Raw genomic sequence first — 16598 nt, 5'->3', positions numbered from 1 at the left:
GATGTTCTAAAATGTGATTTCTACTAGGCAACTGAAAAACTGACCTTTGGATAAGTGTATCATTACTGGAACTTAGAAAAAGCTAATTTGAGAATTTTCAGAGGACTATGTTTATGAAAGAGTTCTGCTACTTTTAATCATTTACCTCATCTGGCTATGGCCAATCATTTACCTAATCTGGCTATGGCCAGTAACCCCAGGAATTAAGGCAGGCCAAAGTTCTTGGACAAAAGATTTCCTTGCACAGGTCTCCAAAGGACTTAATTATTGAAACCAAACTCAGACATCTGCTACCATTCAACAAACTCAAGGGGAAAAAATTCTTTAATAAAGTGTTAGTTTGCAGTATATAACCTGCTGCTTATAACACACATCATCAATGCACATGCTCTTCCCCCAAAAAAGGCTCTTTCAGTAGAAAACTATTAAATAAAATAAATGAAAGGAACCTACCTATAAAGAGTCAACCCGAATTAAAGGCAGACATCACAGAGATGAAATGCTACCCAAGGGCCAGTCATCTTATTTTAGGAAACTGAGGGAGGTGGAAAGCTCAGTATACAAAACATACTCAGAATTGTAATTCATAAATCAAGTGATTTTTTAGCCCTGGTAATTAAGGCAGTAACTGGATGATTTCAGACCACCTAACACAATTTGAAGTCAGTTTCAAAGACTGCAATTTACTGAAAGCAAATACTATTTTATCGTGCTTTTAGAAAACTTTTGTAAGTGCCTTTACTCTAGCTAGACAATTAAATGAGTCAATAGTTTTTAACGATAAAGTAAACAGGAAAAAATGTGCAAAAGATAAGTATCTTCATACTTAACTAGATGCTAAAAGTATTTTGTTTTGAATGGCAAAACTTCCTCCTATCCCTTCAGCTCTTAAGTGATAATAAATAAATAAATAAGTCCTTGCTTTCTCCCAAACTGAATGAATATTATGAGAAACCTCTTTTTGGTCCCATCCATTATAAACCAGATTTGACTGATTAAATGCTAACTAAAAATAGATACTTCTAAAGTTAGTAAGTTCCCAACATTTTTAATAATAAGCATAATAACTGCCATTTTCTGAACATCTACAAAGTACCTCAGTACTTACTCATATTTAAACTTCCCAAACCCCAATGAGTTAGATCAGACCATAATATGAGGAAACTGAGGTATGAGAGGTTAAAGAAGCCTGCTGAAAGTCACACGATTAGGTAAATGTTGAAACCAGGACCCCAGACCTAATTCTAAGCCAGAAGCTTTTTCCAAAATATCAACTGCCTACATAAAACTGTGGCTGAAAACCGTATGAATGGGCTAACCCATTCATGGGCCATGGTGGCCAGATGAAAACAAAAAAAGATTCCAGAGAGCAGAGATACCAAGAACTAGCAAGTGCTATACAGCACTGTTTACAACCCAGGCTCTGGAGTCAGGTTGTCTAAGTTCAAATTCTGGTTCCCCTACTTAGCAACTTGATGACCTGGCACAGTTTCTTACCCTCTCTGTGCCTGTTTCCCCACCTGTGAAACAGGCGTAACAGGAGTATCTACCCTCATAAGACTTTTGAGGACTGAGTTAAAATTCACCCAAGACTGAGAACAATTTCTGACCTATACTAACCGCTGTACTCATATTAATAGCAAAAATAGAAGGAAGTACAGAACGACTTGATTCAAACCTAACAGGCCAAGAAAGAAATGAGAAGAGAAGTTATAAAAATACAAACAGGGTGAGAAACGGCATCCTGAATGAAAGTGAGTGACGAAGCTCAGAAAACAGGGAGGGAACTTCCCATAACTAGAGGAAAAAGTTTACTCCAGACTCCAGGTTAATGGAATCTGGGTAGGCAAACTCACTAGCAACTGAATAAGACTAGCAGGGTGGTTTTGAAAACAAGCCAATGGGGCCTGAAACTGAGTGCCTGACAAAAACAACCTGAGTCTTCTAAATACCAAAGAGAATTGAAAGAAAATTACTTGGCCTTAGACTGGAGATGAGAACATGAAAGCAGACTAAAAAGCTCTGGGTTGTTCATGGTAAAGGGGTCTAGAAAAACACAGAAATGTGGCAGCTGGATAGAACAGGAGGACACTGAACTGTTAAATCTGCAACAAGCTGAGCAGGAGAAGAATTGGGATGTATTGCAATTAAAGAGGGAGTAGCATAAAACACCCATGTGCTGTTACTGATGAATCCTGCTGTTGATTTATCCTACAGTATGAAGACAATAGCTTCCAGAGAAGAGAAAGTAACAAAAAGTCCACAAAGCAGGAATGCCCTGTTAAAGAAGAAATGTCCTGGGATGCCTGGATGGCTCAGTGGGTTAAGTGTTCAACTTTGGCTCAGGTCATGATCTCACGGTTTGTGTGTTCGAGCCCCACATGAGGTTCTCAGCTGTCGGCGCAGAGCTTGCTTTGGATCCCCTGTCTCCCTCTCTCTCTGCCTCTCTCTCTCTCTCTCTCTCAAATATAAACAAACATTTTTTTTAAAAAGAAGGAAAAAAAGAAATGTCCTTTCCTTTTACACTTGGCCTTAGAAAAGTAACCTAAGAAAACACATAGGTGGGCTTCTCCAAAGGTGGCTTTTTGGACACTTGTGTGCCTACATCCTGTGGCCTTAGCCGAGTTCTCTGGACTTCATCCTGCACCTAAGACCCAGCACCAAAGCAGAGCAGGCACCAGCATGAAGGCATGCAGCCTGAGCTCAGATGACAGACCTATCAATTCAGCTGGCTGTGTTGTTAAGAAATAAATGAAAATATGCAAATTTACATTTGGCTATGACAGGCTCAAATTTGGCCTAAAATGCTACAGGGTATGATTCTGAATTAGTAAACAATGACACATTTTTCACTTCAGGCAGCCAAAAGACATAGTTCACATAAGATTTGGAAAAGACAATTCAGACTCATTTCCACCTAGATTCCAAATTAACAGTTAAGAGTTATCCTACATTCACATTCAGCTTAGGTTTGACAAGCAAAACTGCCAAAAGAAAGCATCTATTTTTGCAACCTGGAAGCTAATTTTTTTTTAAATTTACTTATCATTCAGTTCTTATTTTTTAGGTGAGAGCGTTTCCATTTTCAAATGAGATTTTGAGGTAAGACAGTGATTTTCTTCATGATTCAATTATCAGTGACTGGATAAGGTGATCCTGGATCCCACATTCACTCTCTAGAATCCCCATCACAGGTGTGGGTTTTACATCATTCAAATCACACTCTGGCCATTTTCATCTTTTTTTGCACCTCCAGTCAAAGATTCAGAAAGAATAGGTGTAAAGTCACCAAAAAGCTACCTGTGCCGAGTCTGAGGCATAAAAATATGATCACAGCAGCTTCACATCTTCTCAAGAAAGAAGACATCAGTGAGAAAGACCCAGAATATCCAGAAGGACATAGTGTCTTGAACCAGCCCCAACCAGGACATTAGGACCAGATTCCACAACCTAGTCTCTGTTGCATACAAGGCCTAACAATTCCAGAACTTTACTAAACACTTCTCTTGCACAGAGAGGGACATGAATCATTCAGGAACTGTTATATACACTCCTTACAAACAAAAAATAAAGCATGATGCAGGTTTCTCTAGGAAGCAAGGTTGTTTAAATAAAAATTTCTGGAATTTATATACATGATGATATTTCCACTATTTTATCTGTAAAAGAGAGACAGCACAGGAAAAATATCAGGAAAGCACAGGCATAGGACCCCAATTAAGAACAACAGATAGGTTTAGCGTCCAACTTCGGCTCAGGTCATGATCTCACAGTTTGTGAGTTTAAGTCCTGCATCAGGCTCTGCTGACAGCTCAGAGCCTGAAGCTGCTTCAGATTGTGTGTGTGTCTCTCTCTGCCCCTCCCCTGCTCTCTCTCTCTCTCAAAAATAAATAAACATTCAACCAAAATTATTAAAAAAAAAAAAAAGAACAAAAGAAAATTAAGAACAGGAGTCACCAAGACTCTTCATGTAGAGAAAAACAAAATCGGATAAGGAAGAAATCATTTCCTGGACCAAATCTGAACTGTGCTTAATAAATATGACAGTCATGTTTCTTTTTCTTTTAATTTTAATTTATAGCATTTTATGAAATAAAGCATTCACGATCAATTCAGGGGCCCTTGCATGGTTCAGTCAGTTGAGCGTCTGACTTCAACTCAGGCCATGATCTCACAGTTCCTGAGTTCGAGCCCTGTGTCAGGCTCTATGCTGACAGCTCAGAGCCTGGAGCCTACTTCGGATTCTGGGTCTCCCTCTCTCTCTGCCTCTCTCTGTCTCAAAAATAAATAAACATTAAAAATTTCCTTTAAAAAAGATCAATTCAAAGAACTAAATGAAACTAAATTTAATGGCATGTCTACAGAGGTCTAGTCTGGGATAGTCTCCAAATTATATCTCCAGTCATTTTCTCAATCTATAATTTAGCACCTCTCCACACTGCAACGAAAGGGAAAGGTCCAATGTAATCCAGCCATCACCCTTACCAGGTGCTTACCAAACACAACTGTATTAGTTATTCCAATAGGTTCCAAGTCCGTCTTCCTGCTGCAAGTTTCTTTCTACCTCAGATCCATCCTGGACCACTCTGTCAGTGTTCCAATGTCCTGAAAACACTTTCTTCATGCCACTTATTTACTTAAAATTTTTAAGGCTTATAGGATAAAATCTAAATTCTTTAGCATCCTATCACATTAGAGATGCTTCACAATAAACTCAACCTACTTTTTAATTTTTCTTCAAAAACTCCTAAATAATAACTCATAGTATGTCAAGATAGCATCCTAAGTTCTTTACATGCATTAACTCACAACTACTGTATGATATAGATACTATTATTATCCCCATTCCATAGAGGAAACTGAACACAAGCAAATAAACTGCCTATGTCTGATCTCCTATGAGTAAGCAATGGGGCCAGGATTCATATAAGTTGGTCAGACTCCAGAGCCAGACTATACCCAGAACCACTATGCTATGTTTGTCTCTACCTTCCATGGTCCCCCTACACGCCTCTCATGCACACACTCTCCCTACTCTGAGTTCCAATAGCATATTCTCAGTTATAACTTATCTCATTTGTTATAATTTTATGTAGAATTACGTACACACCACACCTGAGTGCACAATGTCTTGCAGACAAAAGAGTTACCTTATATGAAATTCTGTCTGGGTTGCCTGGGTGGCTCAGTCCATTAAGCATACGACTTCAGCTCAGGTCATGATCTCCTGGTTCACAGGTTTGAGATCACATTGGGTTCTGTGCTGACAGCTCAGAGCCTGGAGCCTGCTTTGGATTCTGTCTCCCTCTCTCTCTCTCAAAAATAATTTAAAACATTAAGAAAAATTACAAAAAAAAAAAATTCTGTCCATACTACATGGCTCTCAGAGCTTGATATATAGAAACTGGTTGACTAATTCCTCTGCAGGCTCAAACAAGGGCATGTTTTCTCTGCCTTGTTCTCTGCAATTTCTCCCTCCCAGGCAGAGTGAGCTTTTGCGGCACAGTAGCTTTCCTTGGAAAAGATGCAGTGATATAGCAAGGAGGGTTTCCAAGCCCTTCTATTCCTCCATCCCAACTGTAGGCAGATACAAGTATGTACTGGTTGTGAGACAAGCTCATTAAAAAAACTTTTTAATGTTTATTTATTTTTGAGAGAGAGACAGAGACAGAGAGAGACAGAGTACGAGTGGGGAAGGGGCAGAGCGAGAGGGAGACACAAAATCCGAAGCAGACTCCAGGCTCTGAGCTGTCAGCAGGGAGCCCAATGCAGGGCTCAAACTCAGGAACTACAAGATCATGACCTGAGCCGAAGTTGGAGGCCCAACCGACAGGGCCCCCTAGGCAGCCTGGTTGTGAGACAAGCTCATTAAACACTCTACCCAGGCCACAGAAGAAAGTTTCCTATTTGTCCCTGCTGCCAACCATTAATGTTTGCAAGCCCTGATATAAAAGAGAGCACTTAGCTCTCTGTTACATAAATTCTCAGCCCTTCACTAAAACTGAGGCTAAATGATTCAGTTTCTACCTTGCAGCAAAAAATCCATTTTACACTTAACAACCTCAGCCTCAAGCTTTACTGATGATTTTTCTCCTAAAGGAGACACCCTCCAAAAGGCCATGGGTTTAAAGTTATTTTAGACTGACTGCAAATGGTATCAGCTGAATGTCACACAGCATCTTGCTGAAGGCTTCCTTGGAAACAGCTGATGAGAAAAGAGAACAGATTGCTGGAGAGGTCAACTATTCCTAGTGGCTTGCTGTTCACTCTCCTAGCTCTGTCAATCCACACACATGTTGAGAGATCCTTAATGCATGCAGCATAAAATCTCTTACAATTCTCTGGAGCATAGCGAAATCAGTTCTGATAGCTGCTTTGTTCATTATTACTGAAGCACGCAAGTTAAAATAAATTAACACAATTAAAAGATGCAGATTTAATTCCCTCAAATACCTAAGAGAAGCCACCGAAGGCAAACACATGAGAATTAAAATTGTGCACAACCCAAACCATTACAAAGCATCCAATGTTTACAAATGCATCCTGAGGAATTGGATTTTAACCTTTCCCTTCATTAAGACAAAGAAACATACTCAAACCTTTTAATTGAAACTGACCATCATCAACTTTTCTTTCCCCTATAGATAAAACCAAAAACAGACATGAGGATTACTTATTAGCTCTTGATATACACACATGCAAAGGACCAATGATCTTGCTAGCACAGGATTTAAAAATACAGTGACAATGATGATAAGTACAGACAGTATTCTAAACTTCACTCGCTTAATAATCATTTTATGTTTGCAACTGTCCTATGAGTGACCCCGTTTTACCAATAAAGAAATTGAGGCAGAGTAGCTTAATAATTTGATCACAGTCACACAGTAAGTAGTGGATCAAGAATTCTGACTCTGATGCCAGAGCCCATGCTCTAAGCCACTATGTTCCACTGCCTATGGGGTCAGCCTTTTCTACTACTCCCTAAAAGGCACTGCAGAAAGAAAACACCTCTATTACAATCCATAAAGATGACTGATTCTGGCATACCTCCTTGACAGAAAAGCTATTACGAGAGGTCAATGCAGCGCAGGAAGTATAGCAAAGACTGGTTAGTGTTTCATGTGCTTCCCTCATTTCCCAGTCACCCTTGCAATGAGCTGGGGCCAAGTGATGGGTTCAGGCTAATAAACTATAAAGGAGAAGTGATGTTTCTCACTTCCAAAGTAAGGCAGTTAAATACACCTCTTGCATCTCTCTCTTCTTGCTGAAGTGACCCTGGAGAAGATGGAAAAGGGTCACCTCGCCAGCATATGATTTTGTGTAAGCAAGAAATAAACCTCCATTGTATTAAAACCTGAGACTTGAGTGTTGATGAGTTGTGAAAGCTAGCATTAATGGTATGACTAATATAAGAGGCTTAAGAACATGTTCCCAGGCTTGAATTTCCTTCCTGTTGTGCTTAAGCTGGACTCTTCCTTCCCCAGTTTCCCTCTAGGCTAGAGTGTGATCCCCCATCACCTGTTTGAACAAGATTATTTTGCTTCCAGAGGCCAACTTAGTCATGGCTGGAGTGATCTCTAGGGCAACAAGGTCATGTAAGCAGGTGGTTCGGGTCCGTCCTTCCAGCTGGGCCCTATTCCAACCATCTATTAAACACTCCTTATGTTTAGACAACGATAACAATCAAATTGCTGACCTGTACTTTTGCATAAGAAAAAAAAAAAAGCCCAAGAAGCAATTGAGAATCTTGCTCTTGCTCTTGCTCTGTGGTATCTTCACTACCATTTTCTCAGGTAAATTTAATACAGTGTAACTTGGAAATTCAGGAGATAATTTGGCAGCTACTTGGCATCACGCTTTTCTAAATTTATGACTTACTTATAATTACAATTTCTTCTCAATCAAAAGCATTCCCCATTCTCTTGGACAATGAATGACCTGAAAAGATCCATGGGACCTCCATGAGCCCAGCTCACCTGCACTCCTCATAAAGGCTATATTAGCCAGTAAGATCTTGGTGTTGTTACCCCAGTAAAGCTATCCAAGACTTTCTACAACATTCCAGATAGTCATCAAATTTCAGATTAAACACAAACATTTAGGGAGAACTCACCACTTTTTAAAGCACCTTGCATCATTATAAAATATTTCTTAATACTGATGCCAAATTTACATCCCCCTATTTTTCAACCTTGGACCTACTCTTACCCAGAGATATTTTGTAAGATGCATAGAACATCCTCATATTTGTAAACAACTGTCATGTGATGTCTTAGACTCAAGGCTAAGCATGCCACATTCCTCCAACCATTCTAGGTAATCTCTGTCCATCAACATTCCTTTAAATATCTTGGTCTTGGGGCGCCTGGGTGGCTCAGTAGGTTAAGCGTCCGACTTCGGCTCAGGTCATGATCTCACGGTCTGTGAGTTCAAGCCCCACGTGGGGCTCTGTGCTGACAGCTCAGAGCCTGGAGCCCGTTTCCGATTCTGTGTCTCCCTCTCTCTCTGCCCCTCCCCTGTTCATGACCTGTCTCTGTCTCAAAAATAAATGTTAAAAAAAATTTAAAAAAAAAATACATAAATATCTTGGTCTTATCCCTCAAAATATACCCTCAATTTTGTCAAAATCCTAAACTATGGTGCTAGAATTATAACAAATGGCCTGATAGATATGGCCTGACCTTGGAAGAAATCCCTTAGGAGAAAACAAAACGTATCTTGGCTTTTTCTTTTCTTTCCCAGTTTAGCATAGCAGCACAAACAGGCTGCAAGATGGGAAAGATACAGCCTACCATAACCTTGTTTCAAACAATATTGTAGTCAACCCAAATCCCTAAGCCTTGATCCTAGGAGATGATTTCAAGCCTCATATATTTATATAGCTAACCTGCAGACATTTCACATGTATCACTGCTAAACATTACCTTGTTTTATCGGTCCAACATCCCAATGTACCAAGATCATTTAAACCCACACTCTGCCATTCAACACTATTAACTAGCCTCCCTCTCCAATTTTCTGGTGCTCCTTTTTGACAAACACATTTTTTGTCATTTTAGTCTCTGATGAAATTATTTAACAGGTGAGGGTCAAGGTCGGGGTACTCTAACAACACATGGAAGAATCTGTTCAAGGTAAAATGGTGATGACAAAGTTGCATATGCTGTTTAATCAGACAGAAGCCCCTCACCCTCCACCAACCACCATTAATACTCCCAACCGGCAATGTCTTTCTATATTCTCCAAAAGTTGTAAGACTTGCCCCATGTCCAGCAACAGTAAATATATGAGCGGTGTTCTCCAGACCAGCAGCAACAGTGTCACCTGAAACTTTTAGAAATGCAAAGTTTTTGGGCCCATCCCAGACCTACAGTGTCTAAAACACACCTATCAGTGATTTGGATGCTTTGAAGCAGAGCTCTAGAGCATTTCCTTGACTGTCCTGTCCAGCAACTCTCTCAAAAATGAGTATGATATCCTTCTGCTGATTTCCCCTGTTTGAACTTAGGTCTGCTCTCAGTTAGCTCTTATTTCTGAAAGCCATTAACTGTTTAATTAGCCTTTCTAGCAAAAGTAAAAAAAAAAAAAAAGCAAAGTCCACCAGTCCAGAGTGCATAGAGGTTGCCTTTGCTCCCTTTTAGGAAAATCAGAACATTATTTACCTTATCTTGTAACATTTCTTTCCCATTGCTGATTTCTCAAAAATTATCCACAATGCTTCTGTGGTTACATGTGGTAGGTCCCTTAGCCTCAGAGAACTTTTTTTTTTTTAATTTTTTTTTCAATGTTTATTTATTTTTGGGATAGAGACAGAGCATGAATGGGGGAGGGGCAGAGAGAGAGGGAGACACAGAATCGGAAACAGGCTCCAGACTCTGAGCCATCAGCCCAGAGCCTGACGGGGGGCTCGAACTCACGAACCGCGAGATCGTGACCTGGCTAAAGTCGGACGCTTAACCGACTGCGCCACCCAGGCGCCCCTCAGAGAACTTTTTAAAATCTCTCTTAATAACTGTCCCCCAATCTGGGGCTTCAAACTGTGAGACTGGTATACAACTAGAGCAAGGATGGAAGCCGGAAAGAACCAAGTTCTTTGTTTTATATCCACCTGTATCACTCATGAGCATGTCTCTTTTCTGGTCCTGCTCAAGACATAAGATTCTGTTTCACTGTTTTAGTTGGTCTTCAACAGTTGGGAAAGCCTCAGTTTAGTCTGTGCTTTGACATTGTTCCAAAAATTCAGTGCTTCCCACATATCTATAGTTTCCTCTGAGGGGGACAGAACTAGGTTGATTTCTTTTTTATTACTTTGCTCTCCTGTACATTTAAGTAGTAAATAAGAATCATAGATAACTTGTTCACACAGGGGCAGAATATTTCTACCTACATATTTAACTTTTATTTTAATGTGAGTTCTCTGAAGCATTCCCTACACTATGCCTTTCTTCCCTAGGAATCATCTGTACATCAGTTTAAATTAAGACTTTCTTTTTTAACTTTAGAGTTGTATTTTTCTGCTCCTTCATCTTCTTGCCACTCTGGCCCAGCCTCCAGTGAGCAGGACATCAGCCTTTTTTCTGTTCACAGCTGTTCTTTCCCAGCTGCCTGCAGTTACTTCACAGTGACTCAAACTTCTTGGAGTGTGTGGCCCAGCCGCCCTGCGTGCAGCTGCCCCACCTCAAACACTCAGACAGCAGCTGCGACAGCAGCATGCCGTCACCCACAGCCAGGCACCCATGCCTGCTTACCACGGTGGGCTCTCTCAGGCAGAGGACCTGAAAAAAAGGCAGTGAAGGCACTGAAGCCATCATTGTTACAAGCTGGGCACACCACAGCAGGCTCATTGGTATTCAAGTGAACTCACAGCAGCAGATGCCAGACTTATCCCCATGAAGGCAGCTGGCTACACAGCATCACAGCCCCCCACTTGGATTTGGGGCAGAATCTTGTTAACTCCTGGTTGCAATACATAGCCTAACAGTCTTTGGGGGCAAAACAAGGCGTTCTTAATGTAGTCTGTTTGCCTAGTAATAAGGTATCACATAGAGTAAATGTGACTTCTCCATCTCTGCACCTGGATCAAAGCAAAAGACTAATTCTTTACTTTTGCTTTTCTCCATAACTAGAAAACACGAACAGTAATTAAGCAGGATGATGGAAGGAAACAGAGTGAAACAGTATGGTTTGTTGGTTTGTTTTAATCAACTTCTACTGTCAGTTTCTCTAAGCCTTTGTTCATTGCACCTCCAACATCCCGAAGTAAAGCTGGAGATTTTTGGTTCCTTTCCTCTTCTGAGAATAAATTTCCCTCAGCTCATTATTACACTAATTTTGAGCAAAAAAAAAAGTACTTCAGAACGAGAAAGGAAGATGCCTTTGCTTGAAAGTAGCCACTCCCTATCCACCCTCCAAAAAAATACTTTGGGAAATTTAGAATTGATTCTGTTCAGGATAGCTATTCAAAGAGAAGACTAGCAGATAATCATTTCATTTGGAAATAACAGAGCTAAAAGGAAACTGTGTTTTGGGGTCCTCTCACAGATTCTAGGGTTTCAATATTACCACACAAGCAATGAAGATTTAACTAGACAGATAAGCATCATGATCACAAAAGAACACATCTGCAGCTTTGTCTCAAGTGAATATTCTTTCACGTAGAACTTTGCACATGTCTCTGCCCCTCAGCTCCCCTGTTTTACTCTTATTAGACCTTAGAAGGAATCATCAAAAAGGCAGCAAGAGTCCAAGGCTTCTACGCAGTGGACATTCAGTGTGAAACTCCACCAAAAAAGGAACTTCTGGTGCCAGACATAAGCAAACGCAACCGACACTTGGCTGGGGTCTGTCATGCTGCACCTTTGTTGTGGACAATTCTGAATGTCCTCCAGAGCACAGTTTATTTCAGTGTTCCATAAAGCACACATTCAAAAGTCTCTTTTCTTCTCTACCATCTTCTTCTCTCAAAAGAAATAAAGTGCACGTTAAAATAACAGATCAATGCCACTGTATGCCTATTATTAAAAAGACAAACACCATAGTCTGGAAATTCATGCTAAGGTTTCCACAGCAACTGTTCAACTTACAACAATAACCATTCCATTCCAAAATGATTTAAAGGATTCCAGAAAAGAAAGGGGAGGGGGTGACCAAGTTATAGTACTGGGAGGAAGGAAAAGATATTCCCTTGTTTTCATGTACTTGAGTTCTCCCCATTGAAAATACTGTTTAAGTACATACTGCACCTTTAATATTCCCAATCCCAATTATCTAACAAACAGATAACTCTGGAAATATCTACTGATAGTTGTTTTGGTTGGAGGATAAGAGAGATGTTCAGGAAAAAGTCCTAATTTTTAAAAAATGTTTATTTATTTTGAGAGATAGAGCATGAGTGAGGAAGGAGCAGAGAGTGATGGAGAAAGAGAATCCCAAGCAGGCTTCATGCTGTCAGCACAGAGCCCAATGTGGGGCTTCATCTCACAAACCCTTGAGATCATGATCTGAGTCAAAATGAAGAACAGACACTTAGCCGACTAAGCCACCCAGGCACCCCAACTCCTAATTTTTTAGGACAGAAATATGCTTTCTCAATAAAGCATAGTCTTCCCCTACTTCAACAAAACATAGTTTTAACCAAGTATTTTCCCCCCAACAAAGCACAGTCTTAACCAAGCATTAAGCGGTTATTTCAAATAACCCAATCGGGTCAGCAACTACAAGGCTCCAGAATATGATACAAAGTGTCTTTTCCTTCTGTGAACTGGCTAATTCAAAGGGACCAACAGAAATGCCCTGAACATTCATTCCTAAAGTTGAGGAGAGGGGATGAGAAGGCATTAACTGTGCTGCTTCCTCTCTAAGAGGGGAACAAGCCCTGCACCAAGGAGATTCTGAATGAAAGGCCTATTCACCAAACTACAAGTTAAAGTATTTAGGACTTCACAGAGCTCACCAGGATTCCTCTATAAAACTGCCCACATCAAATATATGTTGCTGGAAGGGAATCCAAATATAAAGAAAGGCTATCCATGTGGCTTAAACCAGAAAAGAGAGATTGGCATGTCCAAAAGGCTTCGGTAAGACTCCAGCTCCACATATTTTCTGAGTGCCCCTACAAAAAGGAAAACAATAAGCCTGGCCTTCCATTGCAATATGGGTATGTGGCCTCAACCACCAGTTTGGAGGCTGATCCTGTGTTCAGCCCAAATATCCCCATTCGATAGAAGAAAGCTCCCTCAGGGTTCTCAATACAACAGCTGTAGAATTTTCTCCCCCATGTGACATCAAGGGAGCATATTATTGGGATCTGCAAAGGGGAAATCCAGTTATATATTTCCCTGCCAAAACTCTGACATATAAAAATAAAAAATCTATTGCATAAAACATATAACCCCTTTTTAATTAAGGAAAAACAAACAAACAAACATACAAAATAGCCTGTGTTTTCCTTTGCAGTAAGATGCTCATCCCTGATTTTAATCTATAAGCGTGCTTCCTGTGTTGATCCATATGGCAGGCAGGCTGGGACCTGAGATCATATAGCCATCTTCTCATCACTTCCAATATTCTAGCACCCAAATTCAGTGGTGGGGCAGGAGGCTTCCAGGAGAGGAGAGCAGAGAAGCACAAGGCACCAACCCCCAAAGGAAGCCTGACCCTGGCCAAGCATCCTTGAGCATGGAAAAAAGTCCTGAGTATGGAAAAGAAACTCTGGGCAGTCAAGCTGAGTGTCAGCAGCCAGGCATGGGGTCCACAGCCTTCACAGCCTGTTAGGGAGTTATGATCTGAACACCACATTAGGGAGGATGTTCACAATGACTCCGTTTTCAAGATGCATTTATGATCAACTGTCTTATGATCAAGCACACACAGCAATATGTCTAAAGCAGTAACTTCATAAACTATGAAATGAAAAAAAATGGAGAAACCTAGTCAGCCTACAATATTTATTTAGAACTCAAAATGCATTTCCGCAGCAACTCTGCTATAATCCTGCGCTAGGGTGGATTTAAGGGCAGAACTAAAAGACCATGGAACCCATGTGTTGTGTATGTCTATTCCCACACAGAGGAAGCTAGGTGGGGCAACCAGGCTCTCAGGCTAACCATCTTCCAAGAATAGCTTAAGAATAACTCCTACAGATGTGGTTTAGTTAACCTATACAGTAAAAATGAAGCACATTTTCAGTTTTAAAAAAAGAAACATTTCATCGGAAAATTTGCTTAACTGGACACTTTCATGTTATGCATTCGGTAAAATACAAGGAGCTCCCCACTTCAAGAGCAGTTACTAAAAGTTATGTTTTTGGGCACCTGGTAGCTCAGCTGGTTAAGCATCCAACTCTTGGTCTCAGCTCAGGTCATGATCTCACAGTTGGTGAGTTCAAGTCCCACATTGGGCTCTGCACTAATGGCTTCAGATTCTTTCTCTCTCCGCCCCTCTCCCACTAGTGCACTCACACGCTCTCTCTCTCTCTCAAAATAAATAAGTAAAAAAAAACTTTAAACTTATGTTCTCGGAGTCTGAATTACAGACTGACATTTAAAGGACTGGATGGCAAATGATTTCAGCCACTGGGAACTCGGTGATATCTGTATCACACAGAGCTGTTGGCCCCAGATGTCAGAATATAGGAACTAAAAGGCATCAAATGGAAATATAAATAAGCCTGGAGTAATGACCAAACAATAGGGCTCCATGACCATAACAAAAATACCTGCTAAGAGGACGAGAAAGGGCAGTAACTCTGAATCTACCTCACACAAAAGGACAAACTTCTGAGGAATGCAAATTGTATCATCTAGCCAATTTCCACTTGCTTTTGGGCCACTTCTGTTTCTCTGGCAAAATGTATCCAGTCTTCTGATTTAGTGTATCAGGATCACATCTGTCTCCACACCCACTACAAAGAAAGGCAGCTGCACACAGCCCCAGGCTCCCACCAAGTGGCTCGCAAGTGGTGGAAGACCTCCTACTGGCCTGTTGGTCCTACTCCACATCCATGTGCCTGTGTGCTCCGCCTTCCACAGGCCCCTGGAATACTACTATCCTCCGCTGCTGTCACCAACACCCCACTCCATCTGCATAAGGACATTTCTCCTACATCACTGCGTGGAGAACAGAATAGAGTCACACTGCTTTTCCATTCGCCTCTTGTCCTGGAAACATTCACATAAAAGCAGTGATTCCTGATTCTTTTATTTTAGGTCATCACTCCTTCTGAGAATCTTAACCCAAGGTTAGAAACTGGCAGTTTAAAGTCTTCTGTGATGCTACATTACATGACCATCTTTCAGCCAGGTACCATGCTTAAAGGCAGGGCTCAAGTAAAATCTATGCCAATTTCAAAGGAGGTTCTAAAAGTCACTTATTATTATCCTGGGCACTACAGTGAGAGATGAGCATGATGAGCCTACAAAAGTGGATCCTGAGCCTGGAAAGCCAACCGGCCCCTTCCTTCTCCCTGACATACGATAATAACATCACTCTCCAGAACAGCCTCCACCTCACATGGGGAGCAACATGAGAAGCTGAAAGGAAAGCAGAAGGGAAGGACACACATGAGTAGGTGGGCAGGAAATGAGGTAGCCAACAGCTCACTGAGGCAGCTTTTGGTATCTCTTCATAAATAAGGAATCTCCTGGGATTATTCAGACATAACTCAGGCACTGCCAGCATTACAACTTCTAGGCAGAGTTCTCAGTCTTCAGTCTAGGAAAAGGGTTCTTTTGGTGCCCTGCATATAAGGCTGACCCCAGAAATATATCTTGATTCCTTCCCACCACAAATTCTGTGTCTCTCTCTCACCTCCTAGAACTTATCCTCCTCAATCCAGGGCCCCATGTCAAATATCTGTCCTAGCCTCCAAAGTATACTTAACCCCTAACTATCTGAGTGTCCCTAACCTCTGACACCACCAATCAAAACAACTTCTTCTTTAGTTTGGAGATCTCAGCTAGGTGGCCAGTCAAAAACTACCTAACTGAACTACGGTGGGAGAAAATAAGTGACAGCCCCTTAGAATCCCAAAAGTATAATATTTGTATCTAAAAAAACAGTAAAATTTATTGAACTTAGTAGGCCAATTTCAGGCCAATAAAGCTAAATATATTTACCTGGGATAAAGAGACTTGAAAGGAAGAGTCTACCAGAGACCTCACTGCTGCTTGCACACAGGCCCAGATACCAGGACAAAACCCCTGGACACAGCTTCTTTTCTTCAGAATACAAAAGTTTCCTACTAGCCTCACATTTGTTTTGCCCTGTTTATTTTCCTTAAGAGTTCATGCAGCAATGGGAGAGGGACACTGGCCCTGGGAGGGAACAGGACTGTGTTATGAAGTGTAAGGTGATGGTTCAAACAGGTCACTGGGGCACCTCTGTAATAAGCATTACTTTGAATAATCCCCCCTTTAAACCCAACACTGGAACTGTAATAGGCAGAAAAACTGATCTGATTCTAATGCTTCCAAATTTTCCATACCAAATAGGAACTAGGATTACAACCCTTTAAAATTGAGAGGCCTAGAAACACAGAACTTTAAAGGAATCTTGCAAATGGCCATTTACCCCACAAGAAAAACAAAGCCGCATTA

At 40.9% G+C, this 16598-nt stretch overlaps 1 protein-coding gene across 3 annotated transcripts in view; it reads right to left on the bottom strand.

Moving 5' to 3' along the window:
- Nucleotides 1-16598, bottom strand: part of CCNY (cyclin Y) — a 319192-nt gene that overhangs the window by 156686 nt on the left and 145908 nt on the right. The gene's annotated exons all lie outside the window — the stretch shown is intronic.

The sequence above is a fragment of the Prionailurus viverrinus genome, chromosome B4 (genome assembly GCF_022837055.1).
Source record: "Prionailurus viverrinus isolate Anna chromosome B4, UM_Priviv_1.0, whole genome shotgun sequence".
NCBI lineage: Eukaryota > Metazoa > Chordata > Mammalia > Carnivora > Felidae > Prionailurus > Prionailurus viverrinus.
The sequence above is the reverse complement of the archived record's forward strand: the minus strand, read 5'-3'. Positions and strand labels throughout refer to the sequence as shown.